The following is a 7,904-nucleotide window of genomic DNA, read 5'->3' as shown; positions in this document are numbered from 1 at the left end:
GTCATATCTCACACCCATGTAATAACTTTTCTAGATGTCTATGTCAAATTTAATGGTGATCCTTTGGGGTCCTACACATAGGTGTGGGAGGGTCTCATAGCTTCATTACTCTTATAAATATTATTATCTATTTTAATTAGTTTGTTGGACTGTTTGGATGATGTGAACATATTAAATGAGTTTCGCGGCGGGACAGGGTGCTGAAGCAAGGGTGGGCGGGAGGCATATTTGCACTCCTCTCACAATAACATATGCTCTCTCCTCATACTCAAGGCTTGAGGTATATTAGTAGCTGGGTAATGAAAGCCAAGATAGGGCTCAAGATCAGACCGCCTGATCTCTGCAACAAACTCATCATGCTCATCCTCATGAAATTTATACACCATGACTCTATCATAACTAGTAAATTCTCTAACATGCTCAACCACCGTATCACACAATAAGTCAATATCATCAGCAGGAAGAGATTGGAGCCTCGAAATTGCCCTAATTGCTAGCTTCTGAGACTGAATAGGCCCTGCTATAGAGAGAGTAGGGTCCTCTGATCGAGCAGGCTCTAAGTCTATAACAATACCCACATCAATCCTATGGAGAATTGCATAACAGTGTTTTCCAAAATTCTTACAGAGAATCCAAACATGGTTCAGAAGAGTGATTTCTTGAGCCCTAGCTGCCTTTCCCAACGAAAAAGCACTCAAAGGGGTGAAAAGGGTTCTAACATCAGTGACCCCCTTGAGAATTTCAGTCTAGTCCATGCTTGGAACTCATTGAGGCATTAAATCAAGCATCTCAATGGCGTTTTCACTGTAGGCTATGACCCTGAAACTCAATTCTTCAATGGCAATCATGCACCGAAAAGGTTGGATATGACCACCTCTTTGAATTGGAGAGATAAGTAGTGATTTGTTTTTCAGGAACTGATTCAGTGGTGGACTTGATTGATTATTCTAATCGAAAGACTTACCTGATTGACCGGATTGCCCAAACACAACATGAAACCTCGCCGATGTGAGAGAGAAAGTTCTGGCGTTTAGAGAGATGGGGTTTGGGTTTTTGGGCATTTCTATTATTCATGAACGGGTGAGAGAAAGCTCATCAGAAAAAGTTCAAGTCGGACTTGAAATTTTTTTTATTGTAACTTTTGCCTTGAAACTGCAGGATTTTTTATTTCAATCTAAAAATATTGCAATTTTGGGTGGTTGTCCAAACGGGTCAAATGAATTTCACAAGATTTTTGGATTGCAATCCAAAAATATTACAATTTTAAGTACACCCAAACTGGCCCTAAACTATTGAAAAAAACGGGTGGTGGCCTGTCTTCCCCCGCCCCCCCCTCCCCCCGAATTACCCAAAAGAATGTGGAGGGAACAAATTATTACTATAATTTTCACTAAATTTAACAATTAATTTGGGCCATCTCACTCGGTTGAGAGAAACATCTTATATGTTAGTGATCTACCTAAACGGAAAGTGTGTAGAGAGAGATCTTACAGAGTAGTGTGCAATAGATGGTTGTGTGAAGAGAGATCCTACACATTAGTTTCCCTTTGCTTGAGGATTAGCTATGTACATGGACATGGCGATGACAGCCCCTTCTAAACGAATCACCCCCTCTTTTGATGGCGTTTCATGCGGGCTGGATTGCATTTCTACAATATGTTGTCTAGAGGTATAAAGCATTCATTTTAAAGATGAATGTAAATAGGTGGTCAATCTAAAAACAATTGTAATTAACAGTTCAAATGTTTTCTTAATATAACTATTATTTCTAGTTTTTCATTTAATTTTATTTTGTTATATCCATGATCTCCATGTTAAAGATTATATATTCGCTAAAAATTAGGATCAAATTATATTTAAAAAATATATTTATTGCCAAGCCCGCATTTTTACAATACGTGAGCTGGCCACATGGTAACCGCATCCACTCAAAAATTCATAAGAGAAAGGTGTTTTGATGCCGATAAACGATCAAACAAAGGCGCAACTCAAAAGTTCATAAAAAAAAAGTGTTTTGATGCCCAAAAACCCTCAAACTTTATCATCTCAACTCTAAGATACATGGACAAAAAAAAAAAAACTTCAACGTTTGAAAATAGTGCATCTTGTATTGTAGTACCTAGATCATTTTTCAAGTTTTTAATGTTTATAATTAGATATGGAAATAAATTATCAGGTCATCATAAAGATTTTCGGTACTGAAACAACATCTTTCGACACTATTTCATGGTGCGCTTTACTTATATTGTTTAGGGCCTCAGCCTTGTACAAACCACACCGATAATAAAAATAACCGGTATTCCATTATATCCAATGTGGACAATGTTATGAGATGCCACATATGCATAAAAAAAGTCACGTTTTATATAGTAAAGAAAGAATAAGTTGCAGTGTTATATGATTTTTTCTGGTTTCTCTGGGCCGATTTGGCAGTCATGACTTCATTTCGTGTTTGAATTTTAATATGTTTTCTACAAATCCAAATAACTTGAAATTTTAGGCGTACATTCTTCCCATCAAGGCGCAGCTCATAAAAATATTTAAAATATAATTCTAAAAAACTAAATTGACCAAAATACCCTCGAAACATTTAAGGAGCATTTTGATCAATTTATTTTTTGATATTTTTATTAGATTATCCTATTTTTGAAGAAGACACACCAAAAATTTCAAGTTATTTGGATTCATAGAAAAAAAAAATTAAAATTAAAATACGAAATGAGGTCGTGACCGTCAGATCAGCCCAAATTTAATCTGGACCGTTGGGCTTATAAGAGCTATTGGGCTAATCTCAGCATTTTCCATATATATATATATATATATATATATATATATATATATATATATCTACCCATACGCGAATGGCCCAGATTGAATCTAGGCCATTCTGTGGCTGATCGAACACTCATAGATGTCCGATAGTGTTTGAATTTTAATTTTTTTCTACAAATCTAAATCACTTGAAATTTTAGATGTGTGTTTTTCTCATCAAGGGGCACCTAATAAAAATATATAAAAGGATAATTCACAAAAATAAATTGATAAAAATACCCTCCGAAACATTTCAGGGGAATTTTGGTCAATTTATTTCATGTAAAATTGTTTTTTGATAGTTTTCGTAGATTCGCCTATTCTTGAAGAATACACGCCTAAAATTTCAAGTGATTTATATTTGTAGAAAAAAAATTAAAATTCAAACACTATTGAACATCCGTGATCGTCTGATCGGCCTAGATTCAATCTGGGCCGTGGGCGTTTACTGCAGTAGTACACACCTGGGTGCACACCATCTTTTCCCATCTATATATATATGAGTAATGATCCTATGAGACCCTCCCACACCTATGTGTGTAGGACCCCAAAGGATCAACATTAAATTTGATACAGATATCTAAAAACGTTATTACATGGGTGTGGGACTTGACTTTTTTTAGAGATCTGTGCCAAATTTAATGGTGATCCTTTGGGGTCCTACACATATGGGTGTGGGAGGGTCTCAGAGGATCATTACTATATATATATATATATATATATATATATATATGGAAAAAGCTTGCATGCGACCATTCACGTATAGGTTTGGGGTGCGACTAACTGCTGGCAAAAAAGCCATCTAAATCAACGGTGATCCCCTTATTTGAGTGTTGAAATGGGTTTTAGCTTCCAATGTTCGCAGAAGCCCTCTCTCTCATCTTTGTCAAGCTTGCCGAGGAAGCCGGAAGCCCTCTTTTCTGCTTGTTGCTCTCCATTTCAGCTTGTAGAGGAAGCCCTCTCTCCTGCTTCTTGCTCGCCATTTCAGCTCGCTAAGGAAGCCCTCTCTCCTGCTTCTTGCTCGTCATTTCAGTGTGCCACCAAAGCTCGCAGAAGCCCCAAAACTTGCAGAATAGATATCTTCTCTTACTCAAGCTCGAGCTCACTGAGAAAGATGCCATGAAACTCACGATTTCACCCTCTCTCTCTCTAGAAATCCCTACCCTCTCTATCTCTCTCCTTGAATTGAAATCCCTACCCTCTCTGTCTCTCTCCCTGAACGAAATCTGTACCCTTGATTAAACCCTCTCTCTCTCTAGCTCGCTGAAACTCTCTCTCAATCTGAAATTCATACCCTAATTGAGATTTCTCATTGACAGGTAAAGGAAACCATCTACAATTGAAGAAAAAGGTAATTTCTCTCTTCTCGAGCAAAATCCCCATTTACAAAGTTCGATTTTTTTTTTATGAGTTCTCTGTGTGCAGCGAATTTCGGCTTTATATTGTTCTCTATGAGCACTGCTCTCAAATGTAGTTTTGTTAAATTTGGTTGCACACTGTTTTAGCCCATTTAATCAATGTGGTTAAATATTATAACCATTTTCTTTATAAGTTCTCTTTGTGCAGTGAATTTCGGCTTCATATTGTTCTCTGTGTGCACATATTTTGTTAAATTTAGTGGCACACTGTTTTAGCTCATTTAATCAATGTGCTCAACTATTATAAACCACATAAATAGTGATAGATGTTCTCAAAATGGTTTAAAAATTAGCTGATAGGTGTTCTCAAAATGTATATCTAAATTACTCTACTATATGATGTGTGAGGCACATCCATTATACAGATAAATTTATTTTTGTTGTTTATGGGGCAAGTGTTGTTTTTAATGAATTCACTCGATTGAATTGTCTCATAATCATATCTCATAATATATTCTTAGCTATGTTCAAACTTTAGTTATCATTACAATGCTACCCACTCAAGTACCATTATGTATTAAATTGTCAAATTTATTTTTTTTCCACTAAGCATTTTGTATAAAACACAAGAATTCAACATGTTTCACAATGATAGTTATGCAGTCTTTCACACTGTGTTTATGATGCCATTATTGTAGGCCCCAACAATGTCATCTCATTCTACAAGTAATCAAGGATATACAACTCGACAATGCCCTAAGTGCATTATAGATTGTGCTACGAAACTATCGTCAAGTACAGACAACTCGAACAAGATGTACTACAAGTGCCAAATATGTGGGTTCTTCCAATAGTGTGATGAATATGTTTCCACCATGCAAAATGTCAATTTAAGGCATCACATTGCACAACAAAGGAATCCAATGAATGAATCTGAAGAAAGAAGTATTGACAATGACACGATACCCGGTGCCTTTGGGGGTTTACAACAATTGTTGTATTTTTTATGTATAATAAATGTGTGTATGTTTGTACTCATCTTTTTTGTTTTTGTAGTACTTATTCGAAACATGTGACAATATTTTGGGTTTCCTTTTTATTAATATAATTATTCCCGTTGTGGAATTGAACTCGGTTACATATTATAGTTCAACTTGTAGTTGTGGAATTCTACTATCTCCCTCTATATCTCTCTACTTTCTTTCATCTAAAATTTATATATTTTTTTGAGATTTTAAGCATAAGAAGCATTAAAGCACAATCGCTATTGTGCAATAGCATCTGTGATTCCGGCTAGTTATGCATTGAATAGCGCAATGGTTGTTGCTAATTTTTTTATCTTGGAAAGGCCAGAAGTTGAAGACATCCATCTATATGGATGGTGAACATGGTTCTGTACTTGAGCTTCTTATTCTCATCCTTCCATCTGAAACTGAAGGACCACAAGAGAATAGCGCAATGGTTGTTTCTATTATTTTCATTTTTAAGATTGCTATATATTTAATCTTACATAATTTCATTTCCTATCGTGCACTATTGATGTATATGTTCGGGTCTTGTTAGGAAGACTGAAACTTCAACCTTGTAGGACATCAGTGAATCTATCACTATCCAGAGAACCAGGCGTACAAATATGAGATGCTGTTGTGATAAATGCATCATTAGTAAATCATTACATCATCCTGCAATTTCACTCTCCAGAGAACCAGGCACACAATTTCACTTGCGAATATATAAAATTCTTTACAATTTTAAAAAACAACCATGCCAAATTTTCAAGAAATCAATTTTGGCAAAATTATACACCAAATTTTGGAGATCTTGGTGACCCATATTCTGAATATCGATTCTTTTTTTTCAATGGCTAACCATAACATAGTCCAATTTCCCAACAATTTAGGTTCTCCTATTTTCACAATATCAATGCCGAAGCCAAATTCTAATGCTTGATATTGAACTAAGGGGATGTTTACCTAAAAATCAAAAGAACCCTAAACAACAATAGCATTAAGATAACAAGAAGTGAACCTGTTACAAAAATAGCATTAAGATAAACATTAATAAGCTTTGTTATATCCAAAAATCTTAAAGTCCCGACCTATTTAAAGATACATATCATCTACTGAGCAATAATTATCAAACAAATACTAGTTAAAGGGTACAATTTTTCAGCACTCTGAAAACTACAATTACATTATGTTCACTGTTTATTCTTTTTCCTTTGACCTTGAACTAGCCCATGTACCCTTCAGTTCTGAAATGGCTTTTCATTCTTCACTTCTACTTGCACATGAGTGCACAACGCCATCCATTCTACAATGCTTATCACAATGCCGTCCATTCTACAATGCTTATCACATGGGGACATTGTCCAAACCAGTTAAAGGAGAATATAAGCATACCTCATTCACCAATCAAAGGAAACAACAAATTCTAAAAAAAACATCAATTAATCAAAGAATTGCATAAAATTGCATAAGAAGGATAGAACATAAGCAAAAGAATATAAAATTCAGATACAGGAAACTCTAATGTGTTGTAATAAAGGACCATACTAGTAAGCTCTAAGTAAAATAAAGAATTCAAGAGATGTTTGAAAGTGCTTATGCACAAGAGCATTTTAAGTTGCTATTCATTGTGCTATGAGATTTGAAACTAGAAGTAGATTAAGGCCTTTATTAACAATAACCTAATAGGTGGGATACAATTGACCTCAATTATGACTTGTTAGATACTGATACACATAAGCATGAAAATTTCAAACAATATCTCAAACACATAAAGCATGAGCATGAAAATTTGAATGAAATAAACACAATATAAAAAACACATAAACAATATGTAATTGCAACAATATCTCAAACACATAAGCATGAAAATTTGAATGCAATAAAATTTCGTACAATGCAAATTCAATGCAACAAATACTTGTTTACTAATTACAATGTAAAGGATTAAAATACCTTACCATTACTCATCATGTTCCACATTCTCACTTGACCCATCCGTGCATCTTATATTGATATTTAACCTACATGAAAAAAAACTCATTTCAAAAATGTAGAATTAATAAATTCATATTACCATCACAAAAAGTACGAAAGATAGAGCAATAGTTCATTCATACTTTAAATGTGCTACAGCTGGATAATTCCTTCTGTCATGTCCACTCCCTTTGCAAACTGCGTACTTTCGGGTAACTTCCTTCTCTTTAGCTTTTGCTTTCGCTTTCTCTGCCTCTCTCTCAGCCAGAGGTACATATATAACATTCATAGGTCTCCCCTTTATTCGTGCTCGAGGGGGCTCAAGGACGATATGGTCTGCATGTCCCTCAACCTCAGCGTGGTTGTTACTGCTGTCATTCATAATCTCAGGTGATATAGTCAAACCTCCAAACTTGGCCTCAACCTTTGTAACTGTACTTGCTCTCTCAAACATTATAAATGCATGAACCTCTGCACTTTCTAAAGCACGCTCTGCTAGTACTCTAGTGGCTTGACAAACCTTATTAAAATGAATGGAACGGGGTAGATCAAAAGTATATTGAATTTGTTTCCCATTCGCATCTAGTAGAACACCTTGCATCACATTTTTCGTCCACCTGTTCAATATGTAATGCAATGGGATTTCAAAAATATTTTTCACCATGAACACCCTAATCTCATGCCTACAAATAATGCCTAGTCAAGTACAAGAAAAAGTTTGGTCGTGATTATTAAACACAACAGTGCAAGA

General features: G+C 35.2%; 1 protein-coding gene and 1 pseudogene across 8 annotated transcripts in view; both read right to left on the bottom strand.

The window, feature by feature from the left end:
* Positions 1 to 239: 239 nt before the first annotated feature.
* Positions 240 to 3,794, bottom strand: LOC105421415 (phytochrome B1 pseudogene; annotated as a pseudogene).
* Positions 3,795 to 6,198: 2,404 nt separating this feature from the next.
* HCAR (coenzyme F420 hydrogenase family / dehydrogenase, beta subunit family) overlaps positions 6,199 to 7,904 on the bottom strand; it is a 42,993-nt gene continuing 41,287 nt past the window's right edge. For 4 of the 8 annotated variants that reach the window (XR_016059362.1, XR_016059361.1, XR_016059366.1 and 1 more), the window contains 2 exons: positions 7,138 to 7,200; positions 6,199 to 6,519 (listed from right to left, as the gene is read on the bottom strand). The gene's annotated coding sequence lies outside the window, so the exon portion shown is untranslated. Of the gene's footprint in view, positions 6,520 to 7,137; positions 7,201 to 7,904 lie in introns of those variants that run through there. The other 4 variants (XR_016059360.1, XR_016059363.1, XR_016059367.1 and 1 more) reach the window with 2 other exon arrangements.

Source organism: Amborella trichopoda, chromosome 7 (genome assembly GCF_054954075.1).
Source record: "Amborella trichopoda isolate Santa Cruz 75 chromosome 7, AtrichopodaSantaCruz75HAP2 v2.0, whole genome shotgun sequence".
Lineage (NCBI taxonomy): Eukaryota > Viridiplantae > Streptophyta > Magnoliopsida > Amborellales > Amborellaceae > Amborella > Amborella trichopoda.
The sequence above is the reverse complement of the archived record's forward strand: the minus strand, read 5'-3'. Positions and strand labels throughout refer to the sequence as shown.